This window comes from Pseudonaja textilis, chromosome Z, assembly GCF_049901715.1.
Source record: "Pseudonaja textilis isolate UNSWEBS1 chromosome Z, rPseTex1.2, whole genome shotgun sequence".
Lineage (NCBI taxonomy): Eukaryota > Metazoa > Chordata > Lepidosauria > Squamata > Elapidae > Pseudonaja > Pseudonaja textilis.
In genome coordinates this window covers 23,212,712-23,235,601 of record NC_142008.1, presented here as the reverse complement: position 1 = coordinate 23,235,601, position 22,890 = coordinate 23,212,712, and positions in this window count along the sequence as shown.

The window sequence follows — 22,890 nt, the reverse complement described above, 5'->3', positions numbered from 1 at the left end:
AATTCAAAAAGAGGGGGGAGCAAATAATAAGAGAGTTCCCTGCCTCTGATTAGAGCAGGTCCCTGGAAGAGCCAACGGTCCAAAACATATCCATACACACACACACACACACACACACACACACACACACACACACACACATCCTCATAGGCCTACTGTAATCCCAGGGAGCATAATGGCAAGCAGAAATAATACTAAAGTGCCATCTTCCAAGACTATATCAGGAGCCCAAAATAAATCAAAACATTCTAAGGGACCTTCTAAGGCTGCAGAAAAGGATGCCAATAGATGCCAAAGGGCATTACAAAAACATATGAAAAAAATGCATGAGGGATGCTGAACAAAAGTGTCAGTCCTCTTCCCCAGCTAGGCCGGCTCCAGTTCCAGATGACCTGCCACCACCCCTGGATCTTTCCATGCCATCCAGGAGGAACATTGCTGGACCGGTCCAACCCAGGCCTTCATCAATGATACCTGACAGGTGGGCCCTAGTGGCAACTTTTATCCTGACAGCAGTGGGATTATGCCCAGATGACTTACTCCTGGAGGATGTTCCTGAAAAATTGAAGGCCTGGATGGAGATGACAATTAGATGGGGCATTGCTGCTGGGGTTCAACAGACAGTGATGGCCAGGCAGCCTCCACCTTCTGACTGAGACTCACAATCAATCCAGTCACTATGCAGAATGGATCATTAGGTACCTCCCCAAGGGGAGTGTTATATGATACCACATACACATTCACATGACATATAGGATGAGGGAGAACAAGAGGACCAGATGGAACAGATTGGGGAAGGGTCAATACATGACAGCGACCAGTTTCTGTCAGAGGCAGATCCTCTACAAAGAGGCATGTCAGATGATGAAGGCATCAAGCCAGACCAACCGACCTTTACGGATCTGTTCCATCCTCAACTATTCAAATCTCTGTTATTCAACACTAAAACTACTGCTCTCCTTGATAAACCCCCTCAGTCCAACAATCAGTAGTACAACGGGAGTCAGAAGATTTGATTTTCTCCCAATCAATAACTGAAGAGGACGTTATACCTGTTCCGCAAATGTTCTCGGACCTCATCCAGAAGCAACGGACCTCTTCAGCAGCGTACACCCCCCACAGGATATGACAGAAAATTTTTCAATTTGGTTTCAGATCTCAAATTCTCTTAATACCCCAGTAGTAGATGAACCAGTGGTGGCCTTAGCATCCTCCTCTGTGATTCCAACTGAAGCAGAGGAGGCACTCAAGCCAGAAGAAAAAAGGCCGTTAGCTCTGCGTAAGGTGCATCAATTGGATGTGTGGCCCAGAAGAGCGGCAACGGCTGCATCTTTTTTCACTAGATCATCTCTCACATGGCTCCATCATCTGAGGGAAATCATTCCAAATTCTAACATTAGGGCACACCAAGACATCGCCAAACTAATAGCAGCCTCAGAATTCTCTGCGGACGCTACATTTAATTCTGTCAAATTCTCTGCTCGAGCCATAGCTTTGCAGGTTACAGTGTGCTGATTGTTGTGGCTCAGACATTGGCAAGCAGATATTAAACACAAATGGAAGCTTGCCCCTTCCCCAATATCAGGAGACAAATTGTTGGACTCTGGACCCGCTTCTGATAGAAACAAGAAGCAAGAAAAAGATCCCCCCCTCTCTTTTTCAGAGACCAGAAAACAGACCTTCCCAGCCCTTTCAGGGGGGGGTTCCTTTTGTCCCTTCTATCAGGGACAATACTCTCCAAGATTCCAGAGAGCTTCTGGATTTAAGAACAACCAACAGCAGGATAGATAAGATTTTGGAGGCAGGAACTGGAGGGGAGGGCAAGGTAAAAGACTTTTCCATGGGGCAGGAAATAGAGGTTTCCGACACACAAAATAGGCTCAAGGACTGTGCCCCTATTGGTGAAAGGCTAAAGGCTTTTTGCAGACCGATGGGACTCCTCTACCTCTGATTACTGGGTTAGAGATACCATCAGATTAGGCCTGGCTCTGGAATTTCAGTCCATTCCCCTGTTAAAAGGAACCTGATGGAAACAGCTATTAACTATTTATTGGAGATCTAGGCCATCCGACCTCTGATGCAGGATCAGCAAGGGCAAGATTTTTATTCACTACTGTTTCTAGTTCCAAAGAGTTCGGGGGAATGGATGGCAATTTTAGATTTAAAATGACTCAAACATTCCCTAGTATATTGGAGGTTTAAGATGAGTACATAACAATCCATTCTACTGAGCATAAGAAAGGGTGATTTTGACAAAGGCCTATTTGCACATTCCACACAGCAAATTTCTCAGATTTTGTTATAACAACCAACATTTTGAACATGGTGCCCTGCCCTTCAGGTTGTCATCTGTCCCAAGGACATTTACAAAGGTTCTGGCAGCTCTGTCCACCCATCTCAGGGGTTCACCTGTTAGGCTGCAGTGTTACTTAGATGACATTTTGCTATTATCATCATCTCACAGACAAGCCAAAATAGACACTCATATTACCTTACAAACCCGCCAATAACATGGGTTTTCCATTAACTGGGCAAAGAGTCATCTGTCTCCATCAACTAGTTTGACTCACCTAGGCACTATTATAGATACAGTTGAAGGAAAAGTTTTCTTATACCCAGAAAGACTAGAGTGCATTAGAAAATTAGCTCAGGAAATTAGAACCCTTAAGCGTGTTCCACTTGCCAACTTATCTACGTTATTGGGGAAAATGATATCCTGTATCTTTATTATCCCCTGGGCCAGTTCCATGCTAGAACCCTCCAATGGTACCTACTTCCATACCAATGGTCAGGAAGAGGCAGCTCCAAGGCCCATGGCATCGTGCCATCAAAGGTTCTGATATCCCTGCACTGGTGGACAATTCCGACATTAACAAGGGCTGTCCATTCAAAGAACCCCATAGACTCACCATCACTACAGATGCCAGCCTGTTTGGATGGGGAGCTCAGTTCCAGTCCCTCACAACTCAGGGGTGTTGATCAGTAACAGAATGGGTATTCAGCATAAACTGGTTGGAACTCAGAGCAGTCCATCTGGCTCTTCGAAGTTTCCTTCCACATATTCAGACAAAGAACATCCTCATACTTACCAACAACCTCATGACAAAGGCCAATATAAACAGGCAGGGGGGTACTCACTCGAGACAACTCATGAGGAAAGCGGAGAGACTGTGCCTTTGGGCAGGAAAGAACTTGCTCTCCATCAGGGCAGAGCACATCTCAAGCTTGTCAAACACGCAGGTGGACTGGTTGAGCAGGGCCACAATCGACCAATCAGAGTGGTGCCTGCACCTGAGCTTGATTCAGGAAGCGATACAGAAATTTGGGCAGCCGGTCATAGATCTATTTGCTTCTCCTCTGAACTCACAGCTTCTGAGGTTCATTTCGAGGTACCCAGCTCAAGGGGTGGAGAACATCAAATCCCTCCATTTTCAGTGGCTCCCAGGACTTCTGTATGCTTTCCCACCTCTCCCAGTGATTCCCAGGGTGATCCAAAAACTGTTGGAAGAAAAAGCAGAGCTGTTGTTGGTGGCACAATACTGGCCCAAGAGGCCATGGTTCGGAGACCTCATGGATCTGTCAACAGAAGATCCTTGGAGGATTCCCTGCAAAAAGTCTTGCTCACCCAGGGTCCGATTCAACACCCCGACCCTCAATGGCTCCACCTAACCATATGGAGGTTGAGCGGAGACCAGGGGTGGCATTCTACCATTCTACCATGCTGCTGTTTTGGCCCACCCGTCCCACCAGGGCTCTTACCTGGACCTTTAGTTCCTGCGTTTTCAACTGCAGCTGCTTTGCACAACACAGTTGGAGTTGAAAAAGCAGGAAGAAAGGGCTTTTCCAACCACTGCGCACTTGCATGCAGTGCTGCTTAGCTGTCTGGGCAGCTCAGCAGGTTGTAAATTGCACTTACGTGACTCCACAACTTGCACAACTCACATGACTGGCGCGCACGCATGTGTGCACAACACAGAGCAACAGAACCAGTAGTTATGCTGGTCAGATCCCATCCCTGGTGGAGACATCTGAGAAGCAAAAATCTCTCGCACAGAGTAATCAACACGATCCAAGCGGCCCAACACCCTTCAACAAACCGCATATATGGAACATTTTCCCACATGGAACATTTTCTATAAATGATGCGTTAAATCCAACATTGATTCTTTTTCTCCATCAGTGGCACAACTATTGGACTTCCTTCAAGGGGGTCTTGACAAGGATCTCTCACCAAACACCTTGAGATGACAGGTGGCAGTTATGACCTGGAAAAGTCTGAGAACTATCTCATACCACCCACTCATATGGAGTTTTCTTCGGGGCGCCATGAATTTATGTCTCTGGTGGTGCACCGCTACCCGAGCTGGGACCTTAACAAGGTCCTCATGGCTCTCACCAGGGTTCCTTTTGAACCGCTAAAGACTACGAGTCTCTACTTTCTCATTTACAAGGTGGTTTTCCTGGTAGCAATAACATCAGCATGACGTATCTCAGAACTAGCAGCCTTATCAGCCTGACAAGACCTCTGCATTTTTCATTCTGACAGAGTGGTTCTTCGTCCAGCCCCGACATTCATTCCAAAAATTAATTCGGCCTTTCACTTGTCCTCCCGAACTTTTGACCAAGATCATCTCAGGGGCTAGAACATCAATGGCATTGACTAGATGTTGGGAGAGCTCTCTGTATGTACTTACACCAAAAGGCTCCCTTCAGGAAGACTGAGGCGCTCTTCATTTCCTTTCAGCCAACCACTCAGTGACACCTTCAACTAGGCAGAGGGTTGAAAGCTGCAATCGCTAAGGCGTACAAGATTCAGTCATTACCATTGCCTAGGGGCATAACAGCACATTTGACCAGGAGCGCCGCAACTTCAGCCACACAAGCATCAATAGCAGAAATATGTCATGCGGTAACATGGGGGTTCTCCATTGACCTTCATGAAACATTACAAAATAGATGTATTTGCCTCAGCTGAGGCTTCCTTTGGTAGGAGGGTTATACAATGGGTCCACATGGACCTTGGAGAGACTCCACTCTAGACGGAGACCCACCCATAGGACAAGCCAAGCTTTGGTATGTCCCACTACTGGATGCTCAGAGCAGCTCATTGGAGAAAACATTGGACCAGCTCATTGCTGAGAAAGTACTTACCTGATATGCCCGTTCTCTGTGAGCTGCGATGAGCATCCAGGCCCACCCAATTCCATCTGGTGGGTTCCTGTTCCGGCCATGACTACACACACACACACACACACACACACACACACACACAAAAGCGAGGGTTACATTTCTTCATCTTCGCTAAAACTGGGGGACACTAAGGAGGAGTACGTGGAGGAAGAGGAGCGTCCTATCAATCAAGCCCAGCCTATCTGAGCACCTCCCACTACTGGATGCACGTCGCAGCTCACAGAGAACAGGTGTATCAGGTAGCCTCATTTAAAATCACATTTCTCCCTAAGTGAACCCTGTAGTATGGTACTATAAGCCATGCGATGTTACGTTTAAAAATTGAATATTGGAAGTTTCTATGATTTTAAAAATCCTAGATACATTTTGCTAGAACACATGTAAAAAGAAACACATTTTCTACTCCTCGGATCTTTGATGAAACAATGCTTAGTAAGCAAACAAGAGCTTTAAAATGTCAAATGAGAAGGCAGAGAGACAATAAGGACGAGAATGAAATATTAGATGCTGAAAATTACCCCAGCGTAAACCGATCTAAATTTTCCTGGAATTAAAGCTGCTTCAAAATATAGGGAGGAAGAACAAAACTAGCAATTAGTTTAGTTTTTTGACAAAACAAACATACATGTTCAGGAGAAATGCTTGATTCTCTAATATATTGTGAATTTGAATTCAGCTTGTCACTTACAGTAGAAAAGCGATGTCTTCTTAGGTCTTAACAAGCATTCTACTAGCAGCATCTACAATAAAACATTGCTTAGTTTGTCAAAGATGCATAAGACCATTCTGGGATATGGCGGTTCTATCTTGACAATCCTGACATTTTAAGAATTTTGAGAACCAGTGCACCCACTTCTGAGTTATTTGGTTAAAATATACATAATCACAGTGAAATGAGTCAAAAAGATAGGTAATTTGGCTGGTGAAGTAGCTGGAAATCAAGTTTTACTAGCAATGGTTGCAAGACATGCAAATCTTGCCCTCTGAGAAAATAGATTAAGGAAGAGTTAGTATCTGTCTTCAAATATCTAAAGGGCTATTACACAAAAGATGGAACAAGCTTCTGTTTGCTACTTCTAAGAGTAGCTCTTGAACCAAGGGATGGAAACCGCGCTGCAGGGAACCTAATTTTGGCTCACTATCAGGCTAAACTTCCTAGTGGTATAATCTTTTTAACAGCAGAACAGATTGCCTCAGGAGGTGGGTTCTGCTTTGCTGAGAATATTTTAAAAGAGTAGCCTTGATGGCCATCTGTCAGAAAGGCAGATTTGCATCCTTTGTTGGAAATCCTGCACCAAGAAAGAGGTTGAGTTCCATTGCAAGCCACAATAGGAAGTACAGGGTGATCTGTAGCTCTTTGGATTATCTGTAGCTGCCTTTCCTCTCTATCCAGCCCCAACACAGGTCATTTAATTCTAATTGTTCATAGGATTGAAAAAGAACTTTTCGTATCATTTGTAATTAAAATAAAGCCTAATTTTCATTAAGTGTCAGTGAGGATGGAATTAAATTAATGTTTATTTTTGGGCAGTTTGTTGAATTCTATTTCTTGGCACCCAATTCTAAGAACAAACGAGTCACACAACTGAAAAAATAAAGAATTAGAAGGTTTTGCTTCTTGATGAAATGATCTCTTAGATAACTTTCAATTTATTATCCATTCTTTCTAGTAAAAAAATGCTATTTTCTTTTTTTCATTATCACGCACAAGGTTGTACTGTAAATATGTCATGTATAGAAAACATCTCCCCTAATATCAGTCTTGAACTTCAAATCATCATCTCCAAGCATCATCCATGAAAAATTATGCAAGTCAAAAGTCAATTGCATAATTACTATATTTTTTTACCTTTTTTTCTTTTTAGCATTTATCCCACTTAGTTGCAGGGATAACTTGTTTCCATTGGGTGTGCCTGGTTCATATGGCAAAGCTGTCAATGTGTGACCCAATAGTGTCAGTCCTTTGTCAGTCCTTTGAGGTAGACCAGTCAGGAAACAAGACTCCACAAGATACTGGTGTTCTATTTAATGATACAGACAAGACAGAGCAGTGTTTCTCAACCTTCACAACTTGAAGACATGCATACATCATGTCCCAGAATCCCAACCAAACATGTTGGTTGGGGAATTCTGGGAGCTGAAGTCTGCACCTCTACAAATTGTCAAGTTTGAGAAAAACTGTGCCTCAGTAACAGAATCTTGAAAAACTGACTGTGTTCTCCTTTTTCAATGTCTCATACCCTGAGAATTAAGGTGGATTCTGTTTAAGTTTCTTTATTCATTTCCAAGGCTTCAAATATGTTTTGCTGCCGAATATTTCCCTTTTATAACCATCTTGTCAAAGAGCTTGATGCTATATTTTAACTGAAAATGTGGCCTAAGGTCACCTAACTGGCTTTCATGGTTCAGGGTAGAATAGAACCTAGACTTCCACACTCCTAACCAATCACTTCAGCCATGCACCAGATTGAAACTTATCTACTGTTGAATTCAAATGATTCTGTGTCATGTAATCTTTTTTTAAAACTATCGTTTTGTTTTAGAATGTTTATCATAGTGGCACCACCTTGTGGATTAAAAACAATTTATACAAAACAATTTATGATTTGTTATAATCTGAATTTCAACTGATTTTTTGTTCACACATATTTTGCATATTTTAGAAATCTAATTGAGAAATATACTTTCTATTAAGACTTTCAATTCTGTTGTTGCCCCATAAATTGGTATAGAACAGGTAGCTGGCTCTACTACTAGACATTTATACTAAGAAATTGACTTTGGATGCCATAAGTGGGCAGGAACTAGTTTGGATTTTAATATGTCTTCTACTGGCAGACTAGGGTAGAGGTTTATGAATAGTGTCAGGCTCTGGGTGCTTTCCAACCATTTGGAGCCCGACACATCAATGGGGTGAGAGGGGTTGCTGATGGCAGGCTGCAGCTACCCAGAAGACCAGGACTAAGCACCAACTACCTGGCAATCCAGAGCTCGTCAATCTGGCATGGAATCCATCAGAGCTTCTGTGAAATGAAGGGGCCCTGCGGAGATCTCTACAATGTGCGCACAATAAATCCAGCACATACACAGCAAGGCTGGACTAATGGAGGTGGCTGCGAGGGTCTGCAGGGGTTGGAATGCACTGGGGAGCATGGAGGTGACAGACAGGGGTGACAGGGGAGGATGGAAAAGAGATGGTGTGAAATAGGAGGATTTGGATAGCGTAGGAGAGCAAAGGGCAGTAGAAATGGGGGTGTGATAAGGGAAGCGAAGTGGAAGTGTGATGAGAGAGGCAGAATGATGGGCGGATATTAGGAGGGGCGGCTTTAATTACTCCGACAGATGCTGGATAACCTAATGATGGATTACAGAAGAAGTATTTAAAGCGCTGAGAGAAGCTAGCTCTCAATGCTGGCTTTTCATGGATTTTCCATCTTGCTGCTATTAATTCTGGGTTCTCAAAATAAAGCAGAAACATAACTGCATCAGAGTGTGAATACTGTTTGCTTTGTGAATAACTGCTCAGGAATTCAGAGGCCGCTGAGAGTTAGCTTCTCTCAGCGCTTTAGATACCTGTTCTAGAAAACTTTGCAGCTGATTAACAATGTGTTGCATAAACATTTATATTGAGGTGTTCTCGTCTATCTGAACGATATATTAATATATTCTAATAATATGGAGGAGCATGTGGAATTAGTAAGGACTGAACTCCGAAAGTTGCTGGATGCTAAATTATATGTCAAATTGTCGAAGTGCAAATTTCATCATACAAGACTGGACTATTTGGGTTATCGAATTTCAGGCGATGGTGTTGAGATGGACCCATATAAGGTGCAGACTATTTTGGACCAGCAATCGCCTACAACATGAAAACAACTGCAAAGTTTTCTAGGCTTTGCCAATTTTTATTGGCATTTCATTCCCTCATTTGCATCCATTGCTTTACCCTTAACAAATTTGTTGAGGATGAAACATCTTGGAATAACCAAACCAAAACTGAAACAACACCTGGAGTGGATTGAATCATGTCAAGATTAAAACATTTGTTTGCCAATGAAACTATATTGAAACATCCAGACCCCGTGTGGCCATTTGTAATACAGGCAGATGTAAGTGATGTGGCTGTGAGCACAATTTTATTGCAATGGAATGTTCAAGGGATACTATAACCTTATGCCTACACATCCAGAAAATTAAGCCAGATAGAAAGATACTGGGCAATTTGGGAGGAGGCCTTTGCAGTCTGTTAGTCACCTGGTGGCATCTGTTAGAAGGTGTGCAGGCCCCATTTGAAATATGGACAGACTATAAGAACCTGGAATCATTATAATCACCCAGGAGACTGTTGCCCAAACAAGTTTGTTGGGCATTGTATTTCGGGCAGTTTAACTTCAAATTGAAATATGTTCCAGCAGGCAGGAACTTCCTAGAAGATGTGTTATTACATCTGCCACAATATAAAAGTCAATGAGAGAACGTAATACAGCTGATAATACCACAGCCAGATATTGTACAGTCCCTAAGAACCGATATTATGATAGTGGATTTACCAGACATTGGTAGTCCATGACCAATGGCTACTGGAACACAAAACCCAATGTGAAATGCAAAATGGAATAGCCTGAAGAAGGAATAAAATGTATGTACTGGCATCAGTCAGACCTCTAGTACTAAAATGATGTCATAATGCCAAACAGGCCGGACATTATGGGTTCTTTGCACTTAGCAAAATGGCAGTTCTAGTGGCCATCTATGAGACATAATATAGAAATCCATACAAAACAGTGTCCAGTATGTGCTATTACCAAAATATGTCCCGGAAAACCTTTGGGCTTACTACAGTCTGTCACTGAACCTAATCAACCATGGCAGGATACTGCCATGGACTTCACAGTAGACTTACCATCTAGCCATGGATATACAGTTATTTGGACAGTGATAGATTTATTTTCTAAACAGGCACGCTTTATTCCATGTAAAGGGCTACTCTCAGCTAGGAAGCTATTGAATATGTTTATCAAACGTGTATAGACTACATGGTGTACCACATCGTATTATTTCAGATAGAGGGGTACAATTTATTGCTCAGTTCTGGTGTGAATTCCTATGGTTGATTGGATCCACACAAGGATTGACTACAGTGTATCACCCCAGTACGAATGGTGTGACAGAATGCACAAATGCAGCCTTTGAGCAATATTTACATTGTTACATGACATATCAGCAAATAGACTAGGCAGAACTCATACCATATGCTGAAGTGGTTTACAACAATACCGTGCATAAAAGCACAGGATATACCACTTCCAGGTAATACATGGACTGGAATTTGTGCCCATCCCAGAATGGTCCCAAATATCCTAGGATCCCACTACAGCAGCAACCTGGGCTATAAGAATACCCAGCACTTGGAAAGGCATACATACAAGAGGCATTAAATGAAGCTGCTAAAGCATACAAAAAACAGACCAATAAAAAAATGGACAGATCACACACCGTTCAACATTGGAGATCATGTATATCTATCAACTGAATATGGGGTTGCCATGTAAAAAATTGGGCCCTAAATATTTTGGTCCTTTCCCAACAGTATGAGTAATAAATCGGGTGACTGTCCAATTACGATTACCCTCACAATTTAAATGAGTCCACCTGGTGTTCCATAGTAGTTTGTTGAAGCCAGCTACTGGGATGAACCTAGAAGCAGATACCCCATAGCCTGTGCAGGATGACCATTATGAGGTAGATGATATCCTTGATACTTACCAATAGAGGGGCAGGCTTCAATACCTAGTTAAGTGGAAAGGGTATCCTGTTGATGAAGCATCCTGGGTGGATCATGAACATATGGCAGCTCCACAATTACAACACTGTTTCCATAAGACATATCCCACTAAGGTGGGTGGGAGAGGGGAGTGTCTTTGTTATATATCTCATGTCAGTCCCTTTTGTCTTCCAGACAGATCCCTGATAGAGGGGGCCACATATCGGTCTCCAGGTGTTTTCTGAACCATTTGGAGCCTGACACATTGATGGGGTGTGAGGGGTTGCCGACGGCAGGCTGCAGCTGCCCAGAAGACTGGGACTAGGCACCAATTACCTGGCTATCCAGCGCTCATCGATCTGGCACGGAATCCATCAGAGCTGCTGTGAAATGAAGGGGTGGCTGCAGAGATTGCTATGGCAGATGCACAATATGTCCAGCACACATTCAGCCAAGATGAACTAATGGAGGTGGCTGCAAGAGATGCGGGGGTTGGAATGTGCAGGGGAGCACAGAGGTGACAGAGAAGTGGAGGTGTGATGAGGGAGGCAGAATGACGGGCAGATATTAGGTGTGGGTGGCTTTAACCACTCAGGGCGGATGCTGGATAATCTAATGATGGATTACAGAAGAGGTATTTAAAGCACTGAGAGAAGCTAGCTCTCAGCACAACATTTTCACGGATGTTCCGTTCTTGCTGCTGTTAATTCTGAGTTCTCAACATAAAGCAGAAACTTGACTGCATCAGAATGTGAGTACCGTTTGCTTTGTGAGTAACTGCTCAGAAGTTCAGAGACTGCTGAGAAGTAGTTTCTCTGCTTCGCTATAAACTGATTTAATTTTTATGAACCTCAAGTCATAAGAACAGATGGGACGCCATTGGCATTAAGCAGAAACTGTCTACATTTTTCTAATGACTGGACATATTCATGAATCAAAAATCTATTCTAAAATTATGAAAATTTTCATGAAGATTTTTAAAAAGATCTAGCATTAGCCACCAACTCATCCTTAATATGAAACTGAATGTAATCCCAGTAATTTAATATAGATGGCAGAAGCTTTTCACAAGCAAGACATATTCTTATGAAACAACTGTATTAGCAAGCTGATTGTAATTTGTCAAATATTTAAACCATGGTCAAGCAAACATCTACCTCATAGTATACAAACTATAATGGCTGATTAATACAGTACATTAATCTAAACCAAGCATCCAAAGCTTTATTATAAAACATGCTGGAACAGCTTCCTCAAAGATAAGGATTCTGCCCTCTCACCTTGAGTTCTGATAGTTTTGAAAATCGGGGATTGGTCCCAGTTTGTGTTGGGTTGATATTTACTATTGGTTCAATAACCCTTGTTTTGTTTTGTTGTTTTTGCTCTTAGATTACTTTAATCTGGCTGACTTCAATGTTTTTAGATGTTTCATATTTTCACTAGTTTTGTATGCCTAAAGTCGATTGGATTTTAATTTAAAGAAATAAATGAGTAAGTTGAGTATGTGATAGGTATCATAATTTACATTGAAAACATACCATATAGACCAAGTGCATAGTCAGATGAAACCAAATCCCTTTGGAATATAGGTTTCAATAGTTTAGTTTAAAATAGCCTCATGTCTTATCCAGACTTAGTATCAAATCTATAGCCAGATTGTGTTTGGCTTAATAAGTCTAAGGGCTGAAATTTGCGAGGTGGGAAATGATGCCAGCTGGAATCATTGTGTAAATACAGAGCAGATGTCAACCTTCAAAGCTAGGAAAAGTGCGGCTAAGAATTGGTTGATGTGAAAAAGGAAGAGAAGGGACCTAGGATTTAAATCCTGACTTTGATGTACAAAGGAATAAATAGTTTGATTCCTATGCTCTTACAGCAGACCTAGGTATGTTATGGCTCCCAGGGCCACATGTGGCCCTTTGGCTGTCCCTATCAGGCCCATGTGAGGTTTGTTGGAAATTAGAAATCAAATGTAACTAAGACCTAACATATTCTTACCAGAGGGATGCAATGGCTCAGTGGCTAAGACGCTGAGTTTGTCGATCAGAAAGGTCGGCGTTTCAGCAGTTCGAATCCCTAGCGCCACATAATAGAGTAAGCTGTTACATGTCCAACCTAGCACTTCAAAAGCACTTCAAAAAAACATGCAAGTAGAAAAATAGGAACCACTCTGGTGGGAAGGTAACAATGTTCTATGTGCCTTTGGCATTTAGTCATGTCAGCCACATGACCACAGAGACGTCTTCAGACAGTGCTGGCTCTTCGGCTTTGTTATGGAGATGATCACCACCCCTAGAGCCGGAAACAACTAGCACGTATGTGTGAGGGGAACCTTGATCTTTACCTTATTCTTACCAGAAACAGCTACTCAAAAGCATACACTGTAATGTACTGCTTTATATAAAGCATAAAATTAATATTGAGTAGAATTAAGTTCATTTCCCATTTCTTATATGGTCCCTTGGAAAAAATAATTGCCCTCCCCTGGAATGATAATCTTCTGTGCGTGTATAAGGTAAAAGTTGAGTAACTTAAGTAGCCAAACTATGTCCTTGAAGCTTCTCACATTAGCTACTGGTTCAGAATTGAATTTCTTGGGAAGGATTTACTACTGGATCCTGTATGAAATGTGTCATAGGTTGCTTAGCACATACCTGCTTTAGTACCTAACTTGTGTGTCCTTGTAAGTGCTTCTAAAACAACCATGTACTGCCTAATCCTTGGCCTCATCAAGATGATTCAGAGTCATAAATCATCTATAATACTAACCTGTGATTTTCTTACCTATAGTTTGTAAAGGAAGCCAGAAAATGTTACACAACAAGCCATAGATTGGTTGCCATAAAGCACCCAATGATTTAGGACATAGTGTGAAATTAGCTCCCAAAATATGAGTCCAGAATGAATCAGGAAAAGATTTCTACTACATAGAGCAAACACTTGTATCTTCTTATAGAGTCATGCTTTGTGTCTGACGTACTTAAAATGAGCAACATCTTGCTAGTAATAGATCTGTGTGGGCTAGGCATTGAATTCCCCCAACTCCAGAATGATTACAGCCAAAAGAAAAAAAAGTATTAGGATCTGTTTTAGGTCAGGACTCCAATTTGACTTTATCACCAAGCAACACCTCAGACATGAGTAAGCTGTCAAGATTGTAGAGACAGAGAAAGTTGAGGGGGAATGTGAAGGAAAAAAAGAAATACACTCGTAAATTCTTGATTCATAAGATAATTTAAATAACTTATAACAATACAACTGTTTCTTTTTCTGAGCAAATTAACAACAAAGGGGGTGAACAGCATATTATCTTAAGTATTTCTATTCATATTTAAATTCTTGGTGATCTTTTTTCTGCTTGTGAGAACTGCTTATTTTATTTCTGGAGGGACATACACATTTTCATATAACCTTCATTATGATTCTTCTAATTAACCAATGTGCTTTACAATCAAGTATCAGGCTGTCACCAAAATCAACACTTTTCAGTTATTAATAGATTAGGGAAAAACATTAATTCCCCCCCCCCCTTCATTTCATTTGATCTCATTACTTCATGAGCCAGATGGTTACAGGGCTAGATCTGTCAACAGTTATTGGGAGGAAGAATACATTAACACACACACACACACACATACACACACACATACACACATACACGCACACACACACAAAAAACACCCGAATGAAGCATGAGAAGCATTTCAAAAAAAATTTTTTTTTTTAAATGACTGGATTCAGCTCATGCTGTTTAGAAATCCCAATCAAGCACACTAAGCCAGGCTGCTGAAAAACGGGCAATTGTGAATGGTCTAATTTTAATACATTTTCTCACCATGGTCTCTTGGTATTCTTACTATCTCCTCCATAATTACAACAGTGTATGGCTCCAGCTGGGAATACATTCACTGAAGTGATCCTCTAATTTCTCCTTCAAAACTCTTCCTACACTGGACCCTCTTTCTTCAATTGGCAGAAATAATGGCAACTTATCAAAAGTTCATATTTGTCCCAAGAAAGTGGAAGCTGCCTTATACCACACTGGAATATTTGTTTCTCTTATTATGATATACAAGCCTATTAGATCTGGCAGCAAAAATTCAATCTGCCACTAGATGGCATCAAAGAAAGCAAAAACAAACAAAAACCTTAATTTTTGCTGCCATCTAGCTAGTCCTCCTATTTTTCACTCACAACTGCAAAATCTAAATTCTAACAGTATCATCAGCCCTGATTAGTAGTAATTCCCCTGGGTTTCATGCTAATGTGTTTTTTAGTCTATCTGAAAAAAGGAGATTGTTAAACCTCAAATATATTGAAAGCCAGTATATGATTCTGCAAGGTTCTTAGATTTTTATAGTGATATTAAAAACATTCTCCTTCTGTCCCAAATTTAATTCCTGCAGGCTCTTCACTTAAAGGACCAGATTAGATGGAAGACCATGGGAAATCGGAACTACTTGAGGGGAGGGAATAATACTGGATAATGGTATAAAGCAGCTTCCTTTCTTATATGGCTTGATACCATTTTTTTCCTTTTGCATCTTCAGTTTCTTCCAAAAACCTGCTAGGACATATGAGTTTTTTATGTTGTGTGACTTCCTCCTTTAGTTAACTGCAAACTGAATCATAGCTATATAGTCCAACTGAGTAATAAACTATAATATGATTGGAAAAGAAACTGGAGAGGGCAGTATCATTACACATCCCTTTTTTAACCCAGTTTAACAAGTTGCTCTCAAGAAGTTATTTATTCCAGCTGTCAAAATCCTGTTGTTGAGATGATGGCGATCAAATCTCTTTTAGATCCTAATCTTCACATCCTTGCCTGAAGGATTTGAAATACTAATATTGCCCATATCTCTTTTTTTGTCAGCAAAGTGATTTTTTTATGTTGATTATTTGTTCCAAAGCCATAGTGCATTTTGTTTATTACTGTATCAACACTTATTAGCGTGAAAAGAATATTGAGAACCAGGAAACAGTTGTGAATCATGTCACTATGTGACATGCAAATAGGGGCAAGACAAAATATATTTTAATAACTAAAATAAAAATGCATATATAATAGTTTTCAAATTCACAAACCTATTCTGTATGGTGTAGAGGATGGAATACTGAGTCAAAATATCTAAGCAAGCTGGAAACAAATGCATGGAACCCTGGCCAAATGTCTCTCTATTAGAAATTTGCAGTAATCTGGGATGAAAGAGATTCATGGATCCATAGTATTACTGGGGCTCTCACTCTGTAGCTGTGTCTTTTTTTGGACTTGTGCATGATCCAAACAAAGGCATTTGATGTAAGTTAATGCTGATAGGCAGCCTATGCATACCTATGCATGGCCTGGAGCCCCCTGTGGATCACTGCACAATCCTATTACTATCAGTATAACTTACTTCCCAGAGCTAAACTAAACATCATGTGGATTATTTTTGGTTTATGAAGTGTAAACTCAGTCATTACAGCATGTGGTTATCTCTAAACTTATTCAATATTGTGTGTTCAATAAACCATGATTTTAAAAGCTTCCAGTTTAGTGTTACAATTAGCAATCACACCCGTGCTTGCAGTGCATGGATTGACATATTTAATTCTATAAAAATGTCTGCTAAAGCCTAGATAGAAAGTTCCAAGCTGGTGCTAATGGAAGTTATTTTTCAAGCATCAATGAAATCTTGGAAATAGGGAAGTATTTTAATCAAATTCACTTCCAACATCTATATTGGAGATGATAGGTAAGAATGCTAATGTGCCAGGAACATCACATATGGATCTCACAAATGGTATTTGTCTCCAGCTTTAGGCAAATTACTAGGTATGTATGTGGAAAGTACATAATAACATGAACAATTTTGTTGTAAAGTCGTTTCCTTTAATTTTTGGGTGGTATATATTGTAATGGCATCTTCGCAAACATACAACCAATAGGAGGGCATCAGTTTAAGGAAGATGGTTCTAAGGACTTCTCAAATAATCAAACATGCATGAACTCTCCAACCTGGCATATAAAGACAATGCAATGCATACTAATAAAAAACGTTTAAAATCATAAAGGGCTCACAGCAGTTTTTTAAAAATAAGTTTCATTTCTATTTTTTCAGAAAAGTCAACATATACATGGATAGCTGTCATTTCTTGCAATTTTTGAAATGCACCTGAATACAACAGCTATGAATCTTGCTATAAACTAATGAATCAGTGTTCTATATACTGTCTGTTACCTGACTCACACCTTTTCCTTCTTGCTAATGTTGATTCAAAGCTTGTATTCCTACAGCTCTATTTTATAGATAATTATTACCAAAACTTATAATAACTACTTCCTCTATCTGCTATTCCTTGTCACTGCTATCCTTCTAATTTCTTGGATATTTCCTTCTTCTATGCTTATTAAAGGAAAATAGGGTCATGTTGGGAAATAGTAATTGCTTCCTTCCAAAAAGAATCAATAGTGACCTATTCCTTTCTATGATTATTTATAGCTGTGCTCAACAGTGGACATTGTTGAATGTGCAGCTATTGTATAATATTTTCTCTTAAAGCCAGAATGTTGGTCTTTGGGCACAATTTCTCTTATTATAGTATCCATTCCTTATCATCAATAAAGTAAATAACTGAAACTTAGTGATAGACCATCATTACCTTAGTGGTTTTCTGATCTCCTTCAAAAGCACTGTTCCATCCCACCATTTGCCTCAAAAGAATAAAAGCCAAAATAAGAATTCTTTTGGTTCCTGTATTAAAAAAAATCAGTCATAAATAGAAGGGCTCCCCATCCTTTGAAAATTATTTGAGGTGGTCTGGAACAGTGGTTGCCAACTGGTCAGCCATGGCCCACTGGTGGTCCATGAGAAAATTTTGGTAGTCCGCAGAGAAATGTCACCCCCAGAGCACCCCGCCACCAAAGCAATTAATCTAGGCTGTGGAGGAACACAAGGCTGCACTGCCCACATGGCCTGCGGGAACACAAGGCTTGTGTCACTTGCATTAGGAACAACAAGAGATAGTGAGGGGAGGGGGGAAAGGGTGGAGGGGAGAACTGCCTGGCCACCAGGTTGCTTCTTCCACTTCTTTCTTCTTCTGCTTTTGGCTGCATGCAAGGAAATCAGCAAGTCTTTCTCTTCCCCAAACTTCACCAGAAATGAGTCTTTGGGACCCTGCAAGGTATGCTGCTCCAAGAGGCTGCACTGGCAAAGACTCATTTATGACGGAGTTTGAGGTAGGGAAAGCAAGACTTCTGCTGCTTCTGCTGCTTTCCTTGCATGAACCCTAAGAATGGAGCTCAAAAGCAGGCTAGGAATGTGGCTGCCTTGGAGGGGATGGGTGTGTGTGAGGGATGTGTGTGTGTGTGTGTGTGTGTGTGTGTGTGAGAGAGAGAGAGAGAGAGAGAGAGAGAGAGAGAACATCACTAGCCCTCTCAGCTTAGATGAGATCTCTCTCTTTCTCTCTCCCTCTCTCTCTCCCTCCCACCAACGTCAGCAATCCACATCAGTCAAAATTCACATTAATGGTCTGCGGGATTTAAAATAATGAGTTTAGTGGTCGCTGAAGTCCAAAAGGTTGGCGCCCCCTGGTCTAGAACACATCCGCATACTTCTTTAAAGTAGCAATGTATTTATTTTTTAGGCTTTCACATATGTTTATGGTTTCTTTAATAATATGCATTTAATATATGACTACTTTAATGAATTGACTCATTAAAGCAATAGCATCCTTTTTTTGAAATTGCCCCCATGTGAAAATTTTAATGATTTGTTGATGTTCGGAACAATTTCTTTTAATTTGCTTTTTAAGTACTGCCCAGACAGAATTGTGCAAGTAGCCAGACATTTTAAGAATCCAAGTAAGGCATGGATTGTTGCTTGGCTGCACAACTTTAGACTCTCTAGTCTTTTCAGTTACGAAACTCTATGATTGTCCATGTAGAATAAGAACGTTCGAGGAATATTGATGTGGCAAGTAGATTGTGAATAACCACTCAAATATCATGATGTATATGTATAACTCTAACTCTTTGCCTATAACTACTTGGAAAATTTAAAGGTATATATAAAACTGGTCTATTTGTTTTAAAGAATACTTTTTTTCTTTTTATCTGACTTATAAGATTAATTGGACAGTTTTCATTAAAATGGCTTTTTCATTGGTTGTGCCCAAACTCCTCTCAGACATGCATGGATAATGCCAGCATCATTATCCTTCAAGCACCAAGAAAAATGTTCAATATCCTTTACTGGAAATTTACTTTCAATTTCACCTGGCCCCCAAGTTTTCTTTTTTAAAAAGTTTTCCATATGTTATTGCATTTTTTCCTCCCATATTTTTATTTATGTTTTCATTTGTACAGTACTTTAAATAATACATAGATTATTTAAATGAATTCATTTTTCATCCTCCTTCAGGGCTATGATTAAAATATGTGTAAAAGCTTTGCATGTGAAATTGATATTTTACATAATATCACTCATTGCATTTTACTTTCAGGGAAGGGTGAAAAATTCACAGAGCAAAGACTACCACTCTCTCTTAAATGTAAAAAGAACTCCAGAAGATTTTTCTTGAACCTTAAATATGGTTTGAAACCTTGTAATATAAAATTACCTAAGGATGATGGAATAAATGTCACTTAAATCCCAGCTAGTTTTAAAAAGAAAAAATACCAAAGAAAAGAAAACAGGTTTAGCTATTATACTATCCTGCAAGGAAAGGTAAGTATTTTAGGAATCTTTTATACCATCTATTGTAAATAGAGCTAATTGAATTGGACAGGAATTACTTTGGTATAATGCACAGAATTGTGTTGCATATCCCACTGATTTCAATAAAGTCAATTTTAGAATACAAACACACTTCCATTAATGTTTATTTTCCTGAGTTATGCTCTTTGTATTTTCTTTGCTGCATTTATAGACTTGCACATAAGCCTTGTTCAATGTTTCAGAGATGCACTAATTGAACTGACTGAAATTCCAGTAAAGAATGCATCAATATAGCAAGTGACAATTTGTTTTAGATACTTATGCAAAATGAACAAGAGGTTTATTTAATATAGTCACTATTCTTTACCTATATCTTTTGATTGATTGCTTTGTTGTCACGTTCATTAGGCAGTCTAATTTGAACCACAATTAGATTTTATCTTTTTAAAATATAAAGCAGATTCCCAGGTCATTAATTAAGGGTCCTGACTCAAGGAGCTGCAAGATGGATGTTGCAATCCTCCACTGATGACCCAGCTCAGCAAAACAGAACAGTTTAGCTTTGAGAAGCAAATAGTCTTCAGCTAATTGAATGCAAACTTTTGCTGTGCTTTTCTTTAAAAAAAAAATGTTTCTAAAACCTTTTGGTTTTGCTGCAAGTCACACAGCAGAGTCACATGTAATAGTTTGAGCCCACTTTAGTGAAAATGGAGAAAATGCATTTCAGACATTAAAAAAATCCAGTAATGCATCTATAATTTCTACAGGCAGCTGACGAAATGTTTGGATAAGATTCTACCTCCCAAAGTTTGCATGAAGAAGAACAGAGTTGTAAATATGTGAATTACATCTTGTCATATTTTGTTTTCTTTATCTTTATTTTTCTGTCTTATTGGGCACCTGATGGTACATTTTCAGTAGCATCCAAATCTTTTCTTGGCTAACATAATGGATATTTGCTGCACTTCATGCAGCATAAGGAACCTCAGTGCCACAGTGGTTAGAGTGCAGTACTGCAAGCTACTCCTACTGCAATTTGGCAGATCGAATCCTACCAGGCTCAAGTTGACTCAGCCTTCCATCCTTCCGAGGTGGGTAAAATGAGGGTCCAGATTGTTGGGGCAATATGCTGACTCGGTATATAAGTGTAAGTGCTAGTGCTGTACAGATATTCCAAAACAATCACCCTATTCCTTCAAAGAGAAAAAAGTTATAAATTTACTGATTATCAATATCAGATATTGTCACAGATTTGGATTTGGACTATGTGAATCTGAATCATCCACATCATCCAAGTCAGGGACTTTCTGTCAATAGCCTATTTGTTCTTCTTATACCTAATTTGATTCCTCCTTCATTTTATGTCTTTTTCTGATTCATTTTATTTTTGGTTATCTTCAAATCATCCAATTGTGAAGAAATTAACATTAAAATGTTTTAATATGGAAAACGTAATAATATAAAACTCCAAGAGTCACTCCAATGTAATACTAAAAGTGATCAGTTATGATACTTTCAGCCATAGAACTTCATTGGGTGAGATGAAGCCATTCCTCTCAGATAAAATGGCAGATAGAGCTCCTGAGCAAGAGACAGAATATAAATCTGGCTATAAATGGATGGCTTAAAACCAAAGTATTATTATAAACAAATAATAAAAACAATAAAATTAAACCCAGAAAAATCTGGTGCCATAATCAAACTTCTTGTCTATGGAGATGCTCAATCACCCAAGTCATGGTTGTTCCAAAGATGCTTTTTCCAAGAGGCAACTGGACTTTCTGGTTTTTGTTTGAAGATATTTTGCTTCTCATCCAAGAAACTGAAGAAGAATCTGAAGAAGTTTCTTGGATGAGAAGCAAAATGTCTTCAAACAAAAACCAGAAAGTCCTGTTACCTCTTGAAAAAAGCACTGTGGGATGATCAAACTTCTTGTTTTAGCCCACAACACTCGCTTTCCACAGCAATCTCACCTTAATCCCAATGTTTAGAAAAAATGCTGGGCCTTAGTTCTTTTTGGAAAGTTAAAAAATACAGGCCTTCCAGATCTCAAGGAAAGAAGTGTTTCTTAGGGTAGGAAACAAGAAAAGGCATATTTCCTAGTCCTGTAAAATGGCAGCATTTAAGGGAAAGAATCCAGACCAAGTCTACCCTATTTGATCTGATGGGATTATCAGATATTTTCAGGAAGAAGAAGCCCTGCATGATATATGGTATGATATATGGTATGATATGTGATGTGTATAACCCTTGACAATCCATTTCTGAAATTAACTCGATTGTGTCATAATATACTTGTCAGAAATGTTTTTGTTCTGACATTGGGCCAAGATATCCATAGAAGCATTTCAACATAATGCAAATTATAATAGAACTAAAACTAGAGCCTCAGCCATCAAAATCTATATAAGGATGGCAATATTTGGAGAAGTGTGATTTAAACTAGGGATTTTTGAACTGTTCAACCCAGTTATCCCTTTTCCAAGTCTCAAATAATGTCACTACTTACTAACCTTAACTCACAACATCAGTAACAAACACACACAAAAAAAGATTGCTGTTTTACACAAACATCTTGACGTTCTCAAACTGCATCCTGAACTCACAAACAAGCATTACGAATTTCTTCATTATCCCCAGATACCTAAAGTACTTCCTTGGGCATTCCTAGTTTAGTCCAAGTTTTAAAATCCCTGATATAAACAAAACAGGGTAATGATAATGCTTTGTGACCCGGGTTTTGCTTTTGAATAAGTCTCAAACTTTAGTTTAGAATAATTGCTCTAATTTCAGAGATGATTTCCCCCCCCCCTCTACCTGAAAATAACAGAGATTCAGCCAGAGAATTTTGCAAGCAAAACTTATATTCAGCAAACTAAATATTTTGCTGCAGTCATATAAATCCATATAAGGTCAGGGGCTGGAGCAGGCTGTAAAGAAGGAAGATTCTAACTCAAAATCATATAAAACTCTGAAATCTGGAATTTCAAATAATCTGGCTGTTTTATCAAAATCTAGAGAGCCAGAGAAGTACTAAATATTATGGAGCAGAATCTTTAAAGAGATAATTTATTCAAGAATTATACTCATGAGAGTCTCTTTTCTCATCTGAGCAGTGATGGCTGTGTTTGGGTGGACTGGAGATTAGAACTTCCATTATGTAACATGTTACTGAATGCACTCAGTCACTAAAGCAATTTCTGGTTGTATGTCCTTTGGTTTTATTTTAGATTT